Consider the following 16,824-nt stretch of genomic DNA (forward strand, 5'->3'; position numbering starts at 1 on the left):
AAAACCCTACACCACCTACCTAGCCAATGATTCACTTCCAGAATCTTCTACCTTCTGTCTTCCTCTCCTCATAGGGCAGGAAGGATCTCAAAGAAGTGTGCTTGGGTATTCTTCTTCAGCATGCTTCTGAGTTTCCTGAAGTTATCTACTATCTGTGAGATATCCCAAGATGTAGTGTCATTAATGTTAATATGAGTCATTGCCAATGGATCCTTGCCCTTAGACTTCAGAAGCCTATCCATTCGTAGCATGATATCATGTGTCCTGACTCTGGGAAGGCAGCACACCATCCTGTTGTCCACCTGTAACCTCACAGAATGTTCTTTCAGTTCTTCTGAGTATTGAATCTCCAACAAGGATCATCTGTCTTCCTTGAATTGTTGGAAAACTCTTTGTGGTAGTGTTAGGGGCCTTATTCCTTCACCCACTTACTTCCCTGGTCCTTCTCACATGAACAGAGAGCAACAATACCCAAAGTCCAAAGGTGCAAACAATTCGATGTTTATTGGGGTGAACTTCCAGCAATCATGATTCCAGTTTCCTTCCTTAGTGGCCCCCTTCCCAGCTCTGACATCACAGAGCCTTACACCTGTGTCCCTGTTCCCATTCCTGTCCTTAGCCAAACATGATTCCAATTTCCTTACCCCCATTCCCTGTTCCCATTCCCCCCCACCCACTCACTTCCTCATTGACTGCAGACTATATAGTAAAACTTGAGTTCTGCTTAGCTATATCTTAACCAATCATTTTCCTGAAATTTAACTAACGAATCCTAACATATTGTAACATGATTATGTAACCAATTATATCCCACTACCTTAATTAGTTTACACCCAGCAAAATTAATTATACAGCGGACAGAAACAATCACAGAACGAGACAGAGATTATACAGACAAACAATAGCAAAGTGGGAACTATAATGACAAAACAATACAGAAGTGAGGATTTCACATCCCAGCTATTGATAAGTAAGTTCTTGCCAGACAGGATGCTATCAAACGAAGTTTCCTTTTACATTTTCTAGGCACTTCCCTTTCTCTGGAGGCGATAGGCATTATCAGGACAGGATTGTATTCCTAACAGCCCAATAGCACCTTATTTCAATGTGACTAGGTTGGAATGTGAGGATGTGACCGGTCGCTTCCCAGCTTATGGCTGCCTCTGTTGCTTAGCCAAAGGCCTTAGCCCAAGAACAGGGCCTCAGACTGTCACAGTAAGAGAAAGACCTTACACCGGCAGACAGTGATTTTGATTCTTTCTTTTATACCTCTATAACTAGCCAAGTGATAAGAATACACCTAAATTCTTAGAGTACAGGCCTTTACCGACAGGCCTGAATATCTATATCCTAACAGGTAGACTTGATTTTCTTACAGGTTGAGCTGAGGTCATCCACATCTGTGTCTCATACATCTCTCTGTTCCCTTGGACGTACTGGATCTTCAGAGGTATCTTCCACAGTTTACACATTGAGGACCTGATATCAATTTGAAACTTCTGTCTGTACGGAATTCCTCTTGTTTCTCTGCTCTTTGATTGCAGTGTGGGTAGGCATACTCATCCTAGCTTTAGACTAGCTGGTGCAAGTGACAGCAGTAGTAAGGACATGAAAGTGTGTGCTTCAGCATAAGTTAGCCAGCTCAATACAAGTCTACAGTGGACTTGTATTTGGGTTGCTGGCCCACAGCACCACATCTACACTACTATGTTACCTCTGCTAGCTACACTAAAACTAACAAGAATATGCATACCCACCAAAAAAGATATTAGAATTGGAAATGGCATAGAGAAGGGCAGCAAAATGATTAGGTGTGTGGACCAACTTCCATATGAAGAGCAATTAAAAAGACTGGGACTGTTTGTCTTAGAAAAGAGATGACCAACGGGGTGGATCAGATAAAGTTTTATAAAATCTTGAGTGGTATGGAAAAAGTAAATACAGAAGTGTTATTTACTCCTTCACATAACACAAGAACCAGTGGTCACTTGATGAAATCGATAGGCAGCAAGTTCAAGACAAACCAAACCAAACATGCTTCTTCACACAACACAGAGTCAACATGTGGAATTTGTTGTCATGGAATGTTGTGAAGGTCAAAAGTATTACTGGGTTAAAAAAGCAATAACATAAGTTCAAGGAGGACAGGACCATCAACAACTATTAGTCAAGATGGTCAAGGATGCAACCCCATGCTTTGGGTGTCCCTAAATCTCCAAGTACCAGAAGCTGGGACTAGGTGACAGGTGGAATGGATAACTTGAAATTGCCCTTTCTGTTCATTCCCTCTGAAGCACTTGGCACTGTCAGAAGACAGGATATTGGGCTAGATGGGCATATTCGGTCAGAGCAATGGGCCATTCTTATGTTCCCCATGCTGCAACCATACCTTCATTTGTGATGTAGACATACTATGACACGCTGCTTAAGTACTATATTCCTGAGATCATCCTTCTTGAAAACAGGCCCAGAAATACCTCTTTTTAAAAAGGATCTGTTCACCACTGTAATAAGAGACCAGGTTCTAAAGGAATAATTGTTACCAAAAATGCCCAAGACCATCAGCAGTTATACATAGAGCTACTTTTATTGTGTGTGTGGGAACACCTGGTTTGAGGATATTTTCACAAATCAAAGCACCAAGATTAGTTTTCTGTGATCCCTGGGGTGCTGTCATGTGTGGGTATTTGAATCACCATGGAAATTTTCATGAATGGTTATCTGTTCAAAAATTCATACAAGACATTTTACTTATTTGCTGATCACTTTTTCCCCTGTTTTAAAATGGTTCAGTCATACAGTCAGAAGCAACAGCATGTGACTTGATCAACTACAGAAAACAAGAATGGACACATACTGAGCAGCTGAAGAGAACAGTTTGCAAGTGTCACATAGTTGAATGAATATTTTTTTTAACCGATTTGGCAAATGACAGATTCAAGGACTATAGGATTGGTTACAGATTATTCACTAACCAGAGGAGGGGTACATTCATAATGATTATTATACCTAATAAATAGTTCAACTAGCATTATATTATACATGGTGAACTAAATTCATACCAGATGCAATTCTACCAAAGGCAATGGAATGATACCAGAGACTGATCCAGCACCCTTTCTTAAAGTGATTTCCAAATAGATATAATGTTTCAGGTGCTTCAACCTTAGGGTCATAGGATTGCTGGGTGGAAAGAGACCTTGATAGGTAATCTAGTCCAGCCCCCTGTGCTGAGTCAGGACCAACTAAACCTATAACATCCCTGACAGATGTTTGTCTTACCTGTTCTTAAAAACCTGCAATGGTGGTGATTCTACACCTTCACTTGGAAGCCTGTTCCAGAGCTTAAATACCTTTATAGTTAGAAAGTTTTTTCATAATATGAAACCCAAATCTCCCTTGCTGCAGCTTAAGTGGTTTATTTCTTGTCCTGCTTTCAGTGAACATGAAGAACAATTGATCACTGTCTTCTTTATAACAGCCCTTAACGTATCTGAAGATTTATCAGGTCCTCCCTCAGTCGTCTTTTCTCAGAATTAAACAAGCCCAGTATTTTAAACTTTTTTCCTCATAGGTTAGGTTTCCTAAGCCTTTTATCATTTCTGTTGCTCTCCTCTGGACTGTCTCCAGTTTGTTCACATCGTCCCTGAAGTGCGGCACTCAGAACTGGACACAGTACTCCAGCTGAGGCCTCCCTAGTGCTGATTGGAGCGGAACAATTACCTTCCATGTCTTACATACAACATCTGTTAATACACCCCAGAATGATCTTAGCCTTTTTTGCAACTGCATCACATTTTTGGCTCAGTCAATGTGCGAGCCACTATAATTCCCAGGTCCTATTTAGTAGTACTATCACCTAATCAGTTATTCCCCTTTTTGTAGCTGTGCATTTGATTTTTCCTTTCTAACTGAAGTACTTTGCATTTGTCTTTATTGAATTTCATCCTGTTGATTTCAGACCACTACTCTAATTTGTCACAGTCATTTTGAATTCTAATCCCTCTCTCTAAAGTGCTTGGAACCCCATCCTGTTTGGTGCCATCTTCAAATTTTACAAGCATAGTCTCCATTCTACTATCCAAGTCATTAATGAAAATATTGACTACTACCACACTCACAACTGACCTCTGTGGACCCCACTAGATACACCCTCCAATTTGACAGCAAACTGTTTTAACCTTCTTAACAGTTGGTTCTCCATTTGTTCTAGTTCTTTTGAAGTGAAGGAGCGATTGTCTGTAATAAGGGATACTTTCACACTCATTTGAACCCATATACCTTCCAGTTGTAAGCCATCCATTTTTCTGGCCACATTTGCTAACTATTAAAGAAATTCTGTGTTTAAGATATTTCCTCCTTCTCAGCTCATTGTCTCCTATTGGCTCTCACCACGGAATCATTTTGCTCAATGTGCAATATCAGTTATTTCCATAGCAACAGGTTTTTGTGCTGGCTCAAAATTAAGATTTTAACAACTTCATTTGCAGTTTCAAACAGCAGAAGGAACTGGGCTGCAAAGGGAGAAAGTTCTTATTCAAATGCAAATATCTTCAATAATAGCTAAGTGGACGGAGAAAATGACTGTCCAAATATATTCTTTTCTATCCAACTGTTCTCTTTTTGAATTTGATCCAGTGTGAAAGATCTTCAAGTGATACTTTTGACACAAGAGACCATCACGTGTTTTTGGACCCCCCTCAAACAATGCACAGGCCCAGCAGGCACTGTACTGAATGAGTTTTGTCCCTTTATTTATTGAATGGTGTTAGTTTATTTCAACAGGAGCTTTGATCTGTTTCTGCCAATATCCCTATGGGGTCCCTTGGGAATCTGTTTTAGGCCTGTTTCTCTTTAGAACCAATTTCTTCATTAGGACAGAGTTCTGTGCTAATGATGCCCAGGTTTATCTTTTACCTCAGCCCAATGTTGACTCTGTTCCATTGCAGGAGGTTTTATTTTGCCAAAAAGAAATGAAAATGTTGACTGCAGACAACAGCTGATAAAAGAGAAGCCCTTGGGTCATTGGGGCCTCCTGCCCTCCTTCTCCATTCTCGAGGGAGGCATCTGCTCCCCATTCAGTAGCATTTCAAATCTTGATGGGCATGAAATTAATGTCCACTCAGAGGTAAAAAATGTGGATGACATTTCTGTCTACGAATCTCTCCCTGAAAAACTCTCATGTTTGAATCCTGGGCTCTTTCATCATTTGTGTACCATCAGTGAGAGATTATGGCGAGTCTTTAGACTCAGATTGAATGGAGCACCACGAGTCTCATTCACACCTTTCTCACCTTTGACAGCTCAAGACTGCGATGCTCTGTTTACCAGCCGTCCTGCTGGCTCTATTTTGGCTTATGCAGTAGGCAGCTGCTCAGGCACCAACACATACCAAGGAAAAAACAATGAATTTCTACACCTTGAATGTCTTACTCAGCTAGGAGTGAATTAAGTCTACACTGGTCCTGGGTGCTTCAAAACTTCACTTTGACTCAGCTGGCACGCATAGCTCATGCTGCAGTCTGAGGAGTCACAGGATCTGACCCCCTCCCCTCCCCCACCCTGCTACCCTACTTTTCTTTGGCTCACATCATCTAACATGGTCTGAGTGTTGAGGGACCCAGTGCATTTCCTCATCCAAGTCCTTTGCCCCAGTGAAGTGGCTGGCCAGAAACAATGAACTGCATGTCAGTCAGAGAGCCTGATGCTCACTGACTTATTGCTGCAGCGAGGTTCCCTCCAAGCTCAAGGTCAGCCCACTTCTGCTACCTGCTCCTGAGAGAAACATTTTTTAAGGCAAAGTTAATATATACATTTGTATATGACCAGACTTTTTTTAGGTCAAAACATGAAGGCACTTTTCAGGAGGAGGCATGTCAGTTTACACAAAGGTCAGTCCTGCCATCGGCACTCAACTCAGCAGAGCCCCCACCGCTTATCAGTACAGCATTCAAAGTGGGAGAGGAAGGAGTGCTTGCTACACTCTGAAAAGGGATGCAACAGTGACTGCTCCCCCAATCTACCTTGGAGACAATGCCTCCAGAAGCTCCTGCTGGGGCAGTGCCCCTCCACATCACCCACAATGCTCCTGGTGGCTTTATAGCCACACTTCTAACCATAGTTGCAAAGACTCTTGGATAGTTTTGGATGAAAAGTGCTGCAAGCTAGCATGAGCCGGTATATGGCACTGGGCTGGGACTTAGGAGGCCTATTCCCAGCTCTGCCACTGGGCTTCTGGGTGTCTTTGGGCAAATCTTTTCTACAAGGCACACCTGTAAAATGGCAATACTGATATTTGCTTCCTTTGTAAGATGCTTTAGGATCTATGGATGAAAAGTGGTACATGAAAACCAGGTAACACTATATGGCATTGAATAGCATCTTACAGTCTCCACCCTCCATTCATTGATCACTAGTTGGTGCTCGGTTCTAAAATATACCTGAAAACCTCTGAGTACTATGGACTTTAAAACAATGGATTTAGTACCATGATAGTCATTGCAATAAATATATTTCTTAAGGAATCGAATATCAGTTTGTTCCATGTCATCTACAAACTAATCTTTTTTTAGTTGATTTTCACAACTGGTAATAAGGATGGATTTTTTCCCCGCCTAAGAGACAGGCCTCATTCAAGACCATTTATCCAGATCCCGCCAAGCTTTAGTGTTTTGATATACTGGTATACTCATCTGAACTGAATTCTGCAAACCCCAAACCCATCTAGCCCATTCAATCCATTTTTACATTCAATTGTGCATTTTATGGTATTTATTTTATTATTATTAATTAGTTGTTCAAGTGCTCCAGGATTTTACATTTTTGCAACAAAGCACCCACAAATACATCGAGCACTCCACCTACATATACACCCAGCACTCCACCTACAAATACACCCAGCACTCACAAAACAGCAGAAAGAGGGAATATGTGGTGCTGAAGTCTGAACCCTTGAGGGCAACAAGATTTTCTTCTGGGTGGGAGGAGAGGGGGTACCAAGAACAGGTCCCCTCTATTGTAGCTTAAAAATTTGGCCTACAGGTTTCTTTCTCTTTCAACAAGAAGCAGTGAGCAAACCCGATGGACACCATGAAATCGGGTGGCTCAAAGCCATGTTATAAGAATTATTTGGCTTCCCTGAATCAAGGCTTTACTGGTCTGTTCAACTGATCTAGTTCCATGATTTCCTTCCAGGCCAATTAGGCTAAGCATCTCTTTAATTACAAACCTGCAGTGGAAAAGACCATGAAAATTACGACATAAAAAGGAGGCCCTTGAATTTCACACCCTTCCTCACACCCAGAACTATTATATATACACAACAGTACACATGCTGTCTGTTTTCAGTACCTTTGTTGGATTGGCTGCAATGACAACGTGCTGCAGCACTGACTAATCCTTACTGATCATTACCCACTGGAGACTTTAAAGGCCTTTGGCTGACATTATCAGTGAATGAGTGTATTTTCTGGTAACGAATAAGCACTTATGAGTCATGAGGCTGCTGTGTGTGCAAACTGGGCCTATGAAAATCCTAGCAACAGCCAAGAGGGAAAGCTATTGCAATTCACCTCTTACTAAAGTTTATGCCAGTTGCAGCAGATTGTTCAAATTCATTTGCAGAGATTTTTTTGTATACCCTCATCTCAGCAAAACCAAACCGGAAAGATGTCTGACCTTTAATGTTACAACAGTCCTGCCTTTCTCAAAACACTATTATTTCCTCCACTTTAATGACTGTGGCTTTTGAACGTGGAAATTTTACTTTGAAAGTGCTGTTCAATTCTTCAGCTTCACTTTGCAAGAGGGAGAATCTATGATTGCTCAATATGGGAGTCATTTTTTGGATGGGATGGAACTAGGGTTCCTAAAACTGGAATATGCCTTCTACTATAAAATCACATTTCAGAGTAACAGCTGTGTTAGTCTGTATTCGCAAAAAGAAAAGGAGTACTTGTGGCACCTTAGAGACTAACCAATTTATTTGAGCATAAGCTTTCGTGAGCTACAGCTCACTTCATCGGATGCATACTGTGGAAAGTGTAGAAGATCTTTTTAGTATGCATCCGATGAAGTGAGCTGTAGCTCACGAAAGATTATGCTCAAATAAATTGGTTAGTCTCTAAGGTGCCACAAGTACTCCTTTTCTTTTTATAAAATCAGAGAAGGCACATCACTGAGCCAGAGGGAGGGAGGAATGTTCTCTTTCATCAAAACAAAGAGGAACTAACTTCAACATCTCGTTGATGGGAATTGCGACATGTATGATTATCTTGCCCAGTTATAATTTAGTCCAATTGTAATTTTTGTAGATGGAGTTATACAGATGATTTCAAGTGTGGTATCTGCTATTGTTTTAATACAGGGCTGACCTCCTGGGGAGAAGCTGTGATTGACATGCTAATTAAGGCCTGCTACCAGAAAGGGGTTGAGTGCAGTAGTTAGGAAGACAAAAGGAGGGTTAACTGGACAATCTACAAAGACTACTTTCTAGGGTGGAAGTTCCCTGGAGAGTATAAAAATACAGGACATTGAAACAGCTTTTTTGGGAAGACCCATATACATCTATAGATTGCAGGAGGAAATATTGTTAAAGAAACACCAATGTATGTTTTGCACCTAGAAGCAAACCAATTGAAATAAATATTTACTCCCAGCTGCAGAAGAAGATGTTTAATGAGAAGCTATGTGTACTTTTGAGACAAAGTTAATGAGGTGATGCCTGGGGTGAAATCCTGGCCCTATTGACTTCAATAGCAAAACGCCCATTGCCATCAATGGGGCCACGATTTCACCCCGGTCAGGGACTCTCAGAGGTTTTTGGGGGTCCTTGGCAAAATCTGAAACTGAGGACCCCTCACTCATCCAAAAAAATTGCCACTAAGGGGAGGCTCTGGGGGGAGGGGGTTGTAGAGGTACCTGCCCTGCATTCACCCCATATCTGAGGATCCTGTCCCATGGGGCTGGGCCCACTCCCCACTGCAGGCATTGCAGCATGGCATGTGGAGTCACCCCACTCACATAACAGAAGGGCGGCTGAGTGGTGCTGCAATTCCCCGCACCAGGTCACACCACCACTCAGTTTGGGGGACCTCTCAACTGGCAGCCTGAGGAAATGGCCCCTTTTTAACCCCCCCAACCAAGGCGGCCCCATCCCTGAAAAAGATTTGTAATAAACTGGGCAGGTCACAGGGCTGAAATGGCACATCCCCTGTTAAAGCAAATATGTTCTCCCTGTTCTGTAGTTTGCCCATAAAGTCTTCTGTTCTCAGCTGAGTTAGACAATCAGAGAAGATTTTTGCTGATTCTCTTGAAGGAAAGACCTCTGGTCACAGGGGAAAGAGTGAGAATGGTGGATACCCCAGCTGACATCAAATGTCAATGGCATGGAGAAAGCTACCTTCCATCTAGAACAGGGACACTAAAACATACAGAGACAGGGGCCACCAGGTGTGGGCAAAGGAGGACAAAATGATCCCAAGAATATAAGGCTTCCTCAGAGTAGGAGTACTGAAAAATCCCAAATGACTGTAAGTATTACGGTAGTATCCAGGGGCCCAACCAGAACTGGGGTCCAGCTGAGCAGACACAACTGCTGTTCCCTTGCTTTCAGTGCATTCCCCCTTGCTAGAGAAACTCCAATTGTGAAGAGACTTTGAAGTCAGCCTCTCTTCACTCTGACTGAGGCCTTTCCACAGCCACTCCCTTCTCTACTTCTCCCTCATCAGTACGCGTGTGCATGCACAGTCAGGGGGGGGCAATTCAGAGCGAAGGGTACAAATCCTTCACCGTGCAAATCCTGGAACCTAGCTGCCCAGAAAGTCAATTTCAAAGAAGGTAGGTGAAGTCCTATCTTTTATTGGACCAATTTCTCTTGGTGAGAGAGAAAAGCTTTTGAGCTTCCACAGAGCTCTTCCTCAGGTCTGTATAAGCTTGAAAGCTTGTCTCATTCACCAGTCATTGGTTCAAGAAAAGATGTGACCTCACCCACCTTGTCTGTCTAATATCCTGGGACCCACACGGCTACAACAACACTGCAAATTTCAGACAAACCTCTTTTGCCAGCCTCATTTTTTTAAAACTACTTGTTGAAACTTACCTAAAAACAGCAACGTGCCCTACTTCTCCTATTCCACCCAGAAGCAGTGGGTTTATTTCCACCTTCAGCTGCCTCTTCCCAGGAACTGTGCTGTACAGCTCACAGTTGGAAGGTTTTATTTGCCACCACAATGGATAGAAACTACAATAACAACAAGTTAAAGCTTAAACTGTGCAGATGGCACTGAAATGGGGCATGTGAGTGTGCGTCCACTGGTGGAAGGGGAGCAGGTGGAGAACCAGCACATGGAATTGTTTCCCCTTCCCTCCTGCCCTTCAGTTCATCAAGACTCTGAGCTTTATTGTTTTTCAAAGATCTCCCCAAACAATTATAACCCATTTTGTCCCAGATCTCAAAATTAATTTGAGCTCAAAATTATATATTGCTAAGGTTAATTATTTTTAAAAGAAATCCACTTCACAAGTTAAATGGTGTGTAGCTGTACAGTACCATCCATTCCTCAGAGACCTCTCAACAGCTCTGAGGCATGCCTGCAACGTGCTATGTCATTATGAACCTATAGCTCCTCCGGATTATTCCTTGCTTGCTGTTTAATTAGGCTATTAAGATTGTCCTAACTCAAGGAGACTTGGGACCATAGAAAAGCTTCTTCACTGCCATATAATCTTGTCTGTAATAAGGAGTCATTTCTTTTCTGCTGGCACCTAAAGTGAACTCACTTCCTCCTAGCCTCAGTTAAAATACTGGGTGTAAGAGCACTGGAGAGCTCTGAGAGTCACCAAACAGGATACTGCACCTTCTGTCTACCCATACGACCCACAATCTAATTTATGTGGATGTGGATGCCCCAGCAGAGTCCAACCCTAGTCAACTTCAAGGCTTTAACAGGGAATAGGTATTATTGTTATTATTATTTATACTACCATACTGGCTTGGAGCCCCAGCCATAGTCCAGGACCCCGTAGTAAACAGCATTATAATCCAGATTTACTGGAGTGGTTAATTCACAACAAACACCCTGGATTCTTGAGGGGTCACTGTACCAACAGTCTCTTGAGTTCAGAGCTGATTAAATAGAGTCTCTTGCCCTTCATGCCATTTAACCCTGTAGACAGCAGCACTCTTAGCCCAGGCAGAGACCATTCTTCCCTAGAACTGAGGGTCTCTCCTGTAGCCCTAACAAATCCTTACTTTACTACGGAGGCCCAGCTGTCACCCACTCTTTCCAGACCTGGCAGCTTCCCATTGCAGGAGACAGGGCAGGGTAGGTATTTTTCCTTCCCTATAAGGAAATTTAGTAGCCTTTCTTCCCTTTGGGGGGATAGGGTGCATGTGCCACATCGTGCAATAGCATATCCAGCTTCAGAATGCCAGACTTGGAAACGTATGCCTTTGTATTTCCAATTGCAATTATAATGAATAAAACCTGGGGCATTCCAACAAATTTTAAGTACTAGCCATTTAGCCATGCTGACCTGGAAACTCTTGATCACTATATTTTTGAGTCCTCACTTTACAATTAAATAAGAGCTAAGAGGTTAACATCACTGATTTTTTTTAAAATGTCTGTACAAAGCAAGCTTGTATTGGTTTGGCTCCTGTCTGCAAGTAAACACTGTCCAAAAAACTCCCCCGTGATAAATGTTTCCTTTGCATAGAAGAGTAAGATCTTGCACAATAAGCCAGAAAGTCTAAGTTGTTGGGGTTCTAAGTATGTCTGAATCTAAAAAAAAAAAAAAAAAAAAATAGGAAGAGGTAAGGTTTCGTTTTAATACACTTTTCACGTGTATAGTGCCTTCACTCAGGAATCTAAAGACTTTGTAAACAAGTAATACTCATAGTTGTCATTACTATTTTTGCAGATGGATAAATTACCAAGCTCAGAGATGTTAAAGGTGAACGCCAAAGCAAAGCAAAAACTATGCATTTCCCCTTTGTTGCTCTCTGTGTTGTGTAAAGCCGACTGCAATGGTTTTATCTAAAGAACAAAAAAACACCCTGCACACCTTTTGTTTAACACAGAAATGTGAAGCCTTTACTTCCTTTTTTGTTTCGGCAAGTTCTTAATGATATGGAAGTCCTTTGTAACGCACTTTGAGATTTACTGATGAAAAGCAAAAGATTAGTGCTAGGTATTATTTGTAGGACCTGCATTAAATGATTTAAGGACTCAGCTACACTACAACTATCATGCAGTCAAAACTTTTATAGCTAAAAGTTATAGTGCAGATAACATCTACTTAGGTGTTCATATGCACGCTAACAGTTTGAATTGTCCAGGGGCTTAACACAGACAGAGTATGTCCCATCTACAGTATTAACCTCATTATAACTGGGTCCACTTGGTTCTAGTTATAGTTGGACAGGGGCCACCTTATTTGTGTGACAGTGGAAGATCTGTACCTCAGGCTACAATCTCATCACCTCTTGGGTTCTCCAAAGATCTTACCAAGGTCCTCACTCAAAGAGTACTCCTGAGAGCATTCTGCCTCCCAAAATTGAAAATTCTGCGCACAATATTTTAAAATTCTGCAAAATTCTGCATATTTTGTTTGTCAAATAAATGTGGGGGCTCCAGGATGGCATTGGGAAGCACAGGCCACTGGCTGCACAGAGATGGGAGATCACTGTGCAGCTCTCCCTTGGGACATGGACTCAGTGGTGGAGCTGCACCCAAGCCTGACACAGTGCAAGGATTGGGCCTGCCCCAGAAATACATCAGGACCCTGCCTTCCGTGCCAAGTGCACCAGGTGTGGGCAGGCAGGCTCAGCAATGCAAGATCCAAGTGTAGAGGGGCTTTGTGTGGGGGGATTGAGAGGGTTCTATGTGAGGCAGTCTGGGTGCAGGTGGCTCAGTGGAGGATCCAGGTACGGGGGCATGTGGATGTACAGGGGCTTGTTGGTGGGTTCTGGATGCAACGGTAATAGGATTCTGCAGGGGGGTCCAGGTGAAGGTGGTTGGGGCTCAGCAGGGTGTCTGTGGGGGGTGGGTACAGAGTTAGGCAGGGTGGTCTGGGTGTGGGGAGCTCATGGGGGGGGGCAGATGTGCGGGGAGTGGGGCTCAGTGGAGTGGGGATCCATGTGCAGCTGGTTGGGGCTCGGTAGGATGGAGACCTGGATGCAGGTGGCTCATCAGTGTGGTCCAGGTGCAGGGGGCGTGGGGATCATCAGGGCGGGTTCTGGCTGCAGGAAGGTGAGGCGCTGTGGGAGGGTCTGAGTGTAAGTGGGTCTGGATGCATGGGGGTTGGGCGGATTGGGGAGCAGCTCCCTGGCAGTTGAGGAGCGATGGGTGCAGGAAGTGCCGGGGGGGGGGCAGGAGTGGGGAGTTTGCAGAGCTTCCTCCAGCTGGGGAAGAAATCTGGGGCTAGGTCTGACATGGCCCCAGATGCTGTGGAGGGGAAGAGGAAGTCCCATGAGTCCCAGCCCAGCTGGAACTAGCAGTTGAGCTCGGCACTGGGTAGAAGCCACTAGTCAGGTCTTCTCCAGTCCCGCCCCCTGCCCCACAGTGATTTATCTCTCTGCCGGCTGCCCTGGGCACTCCAAACATACTGCTGGGGAGAGTTGCATGACTGCTCCTGTGACTTCCCTTTGCTTCCCCATGAGAAAGTCATTTTTCTGCAGGAAAGGAAAGAAATCTGCGGGGGACGTAAATTCTGCACATGCACAGTGGTGCAGAATTCCCCCAGAAGTAAAAGAGAATGAAGTGAAGACCTAATTTTCCTCATGTAAAAAAATCAAGCAGAAATATAAACTATTTGAAACAAAATCTGCGGTTATCTTTTTACATAATAAAGGTCAAAGCCAAATAGTTTCTGATGTTGCTTTGGAGTTCACCTTTAACTACCGAGGGGGAGAAGCTCCCGCTTTTAGTGACTCCTTCCCTAAGCCTGAAGTTGGTGAGATGATTCCCCTCCTGGGAGCCCAGTAGGCGCCCTCTGTTGGCCTCATGGAAATCCCCTGTTGGTGTCTCATCATACCCCCTTCTTTGCTTGAGCTGAGAAAAGACAGAATTATTTGGCTGAATACAAATGGCTTAATATTGCTGACAAAGCAAGTAACACAGAGACTTTGCAAAAGCCACTTCTAAATCACACTCTATTCAAAGCACAAGAGATATACAGATCATGGAAAAATAACAAACACCTGCACACAAAACCCTCCCTCAGTTTCCTCATCCCTCCCAAGAGTCCTGTGGGTCTTAGTTCAGGGAGTCCAAGATCTCTCTGCACTACTTCTCTTCTGCTTCAGGTCTCCCCTTGCTAGAGAAAGAACAGCCATTTCTAACACAATATCTCTTCCTGTCCATCCACTGGAGTGTTTCCACGCGCTAGTCCTCTGCAGTCTGCCTCCCCACAACCCTCTGTGTTCATTACAGCAGGTAGGTGTCATTAGTACATCAACGGTCTTTGGCTGGTAGTTCCCATTGACCTGTTAGAGCAAGATTATTCAATTACCGATAGTCTCTGGTTCTGGGACAGATACCCACTCCCATCCTTACCACAAGAGAGATAATGCAATCTGACATGACAATACATAATAAAAGATATTATGAGGGCATAATTTTAAAGAGAGTTCATAAAATCAAATTTCAGAGTAACAGCCGTGTTAGTCTGTATTCGCAAAAAGAAAAGGAGGACTTGTGGCACCTTAGAGACTAACCAATTTATTTGAGCATAAGCTTTCGTGAGCTACAGCTCACTTCATCGGATGCATACTGTGGAAAACGCAGAAGATGTCTGTTTCCATACACACAAATCATGAAAAAATGGGTGTTTATCACTACAAAAGGTTTTCTCTCCCCCACCCCACTCTCCTTCTGGTAATAGCTTATGTAAACACCCATTTTTTCATGATTTGTGCGTACAAAAACAAACAGGGATTCATAAATTCACATAGACAGATTCCGACACTGTCACAGGCCTACTTATCTAAAGGAAAAGAAAGGAAAGTATCCTCCATAGCATGAATCTACTACACACAAAAGAATCAGGTTGCATTTTAGTAATGTAAGCAGTTAATCTAAGCATGAAAATTCAGCTTTATTACTTACGTACTTGTCATCAACCAAGTATGAGCATATGGCAGAGAAATGAAATACACAGTTCCCACGTGGATAAAAGCAACAGTCGAAAAGCCTATTAATGGAATGTGAATCTGCTGAATTGAAGAGATTTTTGTGGTAATACTGTCACAACATCCAAGCTTCCAGATTTCAAGGAACTTAAAATCAATAACTTCTCTGGACAAATGGTGTCAAGAACAACCCATATAATCTATGTAGGTATTTTTAAACCATTCACCTAGGCACTGTAGAATTTAGCTATTGAGCTCAAATGCAGAAAAGAAAGAAGTAGAAACAGACCTAAACCACAACCTAAATATCAATACTCCTGAACGTTGAGTTTGGCTTGAAGCCACCAGATCTGAACTCACGTGTATGGATCTGGAGCAGGTTTGGATCCAAAACTGGAAGGCAACTGCTTTCCTGCTCTAATTCAGATGCACCCCTAAGATGGCCAAAATCTCATAAAAAGAAACTGATCTCATCAGATTTCTTCCATTTGAGTCAAAATCTTGCGTGAACAATTAATCAACTCCTAACCCAACCTCTGAATCCTACCTCTGCTTGGTGTTGAACCTGAACTCTGAACCTTACTACGAAACATTATCTGTTTCTGGATCCAAACATTACCCTCTTGGTCCACCTCTAGACCCTAAGGGAAACATTGGAAAAATGTCCCCCACTGTGAGGTGTAGGTATGATTCATGGATATCAGTTTGGGTCCTGTTATGTTGGGTCTCCAATTACTAGGAGCTCCTTAAATAAGGCACTGAGACTCAATAGTGGGGTACGTAACAACGAGCTTTACTGATCATGTCTGCTCTGTATGGGTACCTACACAGCATGAGCTAACCTCCCACATATAATGGGCACAGTATAAATGAAGGATTTGTTAGGGATCGTTTCTTCTATGGTTGTTCCAAAGTCCTGTAGCACATAATCCCTAGACATTACATCAGCTGTGAAAAAACAAATATAGTTAAATGCAGGGGAAAACGTTCAACGTCAAATCTCCACTTCATAACACAGTCATATAACAGAGAGGAAGTGAAGGGATGATGTTTTAATTCCTTGTGCAGACCTTAAATACATTCTCTGTGGCACTGCTTTCTTCTTCTGTGCGTCAGCAATCCTTACTCCATTTAGATACTGAGTCATGGCTAGAAATCAACAAGGCATCTGGCAGCATTAATGCATTTACTTCAGCACTACTGACTAGCAAGAAAATTATTTCTTAAAAGCAATAGGGAAAAAAACAGAGGAAACAGGAAAAATATGACACACATACAGAAGAGCTCAACTGTTTAGGCCAAGGGGAACATTTTAACCTCTTTACTTTCCATGGCCAGCCATTAGCATAAGTGGTGGAAGCAATCAAGACACTGAAAAACAGGTGATCCCAAATTATAATATTTTAGGGGGGTGCCAATTTCTGCTTACTCAGGGCTCTCTTTGACCAAAGGTTGGCCCTGCTACCCAGGTTGTGTTTAAATAGAATTCACTTTCAAACAAACCACTAAAACATTATTTCTTCCACATGCTTTAAAGGAAAAGTCACTGTCAGGTATTTTTTGCCTGTAATTTAGTTATTGTTAAACAAGGTTTTACAAAACCTAATTTCAATAGAAATGTTTTAATTTTTTTAAAGAATCAATCAATGAGGTTTTTTAAAAAAAATCTCCTGCAGTAGTGGAAACTCAGA

This window comes from Eretmochelys imbricata, chromosome 6 (genome assembly GCF_965152235.1).
Source record: "Eretmochelys imbricata isolate rEreImb1 chromosome 6, rEreImb1.hap1, whole genome shotgun sequence".
NCBI lineage: Eukaryota > Metazoa > Chordata > Testudines > Cheloniidae > Eretmochelys > Eretmochelys imbricata.